Genomic DNA, 2,500 nt, shown 5'->3' on the forward strand with positions numbered 1-2,500 from the left:
TTTTTTGGGCACCTTATACCTGGCATATTTCATGAGACTGCGAACTTGAAAGCATTTTCTGTAGGTGCAAAATTGGGTGCTAATTGGCAAGATAAATATTACAAAATGACAGACATACCGCGCGTGCAGCATATTATCCATGAAAATTCTATTTCACTGCTAGTATTATCATTATTAGTATTATTGTTGTTCTTGTATTATTATCATTATTATTATTAGTAGTAGTAGTAGTATTAATAATATTATTATTATCATCATCGAGGCAAGTACAGTGCATTGAAGAAGTTAGACCATCAGTTTATTGAAAATAATGGGAAAGAAAGGGGGCGGGGGGGAGAAAGGGACGGGAAGGAGGCTTAAGGAGAAGAGGAAGATAGGGAAGGAGAAACGAAGGGGACTTCAAGAGGAAAGGGGAGGCTGAGAGAAAATAGGGATGGGAGAGGTAGAGAATGGGATAACGGAACGGAGAAAGCGGGGACTTTAATTAAGAAGACGATGTCGGGCTTAAAGTTAGAGGGAGGAAGAGAAAGAAAGATTAAGGAGCAAGGGGGGAGGGGCAGAGGGAGACGGAGGAAAAGGAAGAGGGGAGGCCAAAGGTAGAGGGAGGAAGGTGAAAGAGGAAGAGAGAAGTTTCCCCTTTTTTACTGAGGAACTTTCAAGGGTCCCGATAAATTATATCATCATTATTACTATTATCTTTTTTGTTATTATTGTTGTTGTCGTTTTGTTGTTGTTATCATTATCATTTATTATTATTCCTATTTGTTAGCACTGTTCTTCTTTTCATAATTATTATCATTAACAATGCCAATATTATCAGCAGTATTATCATTGTTACTATCATTATTGTTATCATGATAATGCCATCATCATTACCATAATGATAGTAATGATAATGATGATAAAGACAATAATGATAATGATAATAACAATAATGATGGTGATAATAATAATAATGAACAACAACAACAACAACAATAATAATAATGATAATAATAATAATAATGATAATAATAATAATAATAATGAAGATAAAAATAATAATAACAATAAAGTGATAATGATAATGATGATAATGATAAACACAATAATGACAATGATAATAAGAATAATGATTGTGATGATAATAATAGTAAGAGGAAGAAGAAGAAGAAGAAGAAGAATGAAGATAATAATAATGATAATGATAATAATAATGATAATGATAATGATGATAATAATAATAATCATGATATAAATGTCAACAAGAGTAAGAATAATAGTAAGAATACATTATAAAAATAATGATAAGGATGATAATGAGAACAAGAGTATTGATAATAACAATGATAATGATAACAATGATAAGAATATCTATAATTACAGTAAGAGTAATGTTAAAAGAAATAATAAAGAAATAACGATCGTAATTTTGAAAATTATAACAGTAATGATAATTTTGTCATTATCATTATTACCTTCTTATTATTATTATGATTATCATTATTAACATTACTACTGTTATCATTATAAATATTGTTGTGCTGCTTATGAATAAAACAGTGGTAATGATGATAATTATGATAATGATGATACTAACAACAACTACAACGCCAACGATGATAATGATAATAATGATAACAATAGTAATAATGATAACAATAATAATAATGATAATAATAGTAATAATAATAATGATAATAATAATAATAATGATAATAATAATAATAGTAATAGTAAAATGATGATGATAATAATAATAATAGTAATAGCAAAATATAATAATAACAATAATAATGATAGTAATGATAATAGTTGTAATAATAATAATAGTAATAATAGTAATAAAGATGATAATGATAATACATATAATAATATATATAATATATATATTGTATTATTAATAATGATAATGGCAATCATGATTATAATTATCATCATTGATAATGATAATAGTAATAATGATAACTGATAATAACAATAATGATAATGATAGAAATAATAATAATAATAATAATAATAATAATAATAATAACAATAATAATGATGGTGATAATAATAATGATGATAATATAATAATGATAATAAGGATAGAAATGGAAATCATTAATATGATTATTATTATTCTGTTGCTGTTGTTGTTGTTGTTGTTTTAATTATCATTATTATTACTTTTATTATTATTATTATTATTATTATTATCATCATTATTATTGTTATTATTATTATCATTATCATCATCATTATTATTATGTTCAGGTCAGTTCACAAATATTGCACAAGGTATTGCACTGACGATTTTCCAGCAATCAGTAAATGCAGTAAACTTGATTAGGTTGTTAGGTGGAATTTAGAAAAATAGAGAAAAAACGCAGTTGAATAGTGAATCCCGTGCATAAAAAGGAGGTATAGATAAGGTATTCTTTGTGTTGGTATTTTGGGCGTGGCTGTCTATTGGCCAGTCAAGTAGGTCGTCGGCTCTGTTGCCTGAGCACAAAGGGATATGTCCATAAGCAAAATA

This window comes from Penaeus monodon, chromosome 39 (genome assembly GCF_015228065.2).
Source record: "Penaeus monodon isolate SGIC_2016 chromosome 39, NSTDA_Pmon_1, whole genome shotgun sequence".
NCBI classification, from domain to species: Eukaryota; Metazoa; Arthropoda; class Malacostraca; order Decapoda; family Penaeidae; genus Penaeus; species Penaeus monodon.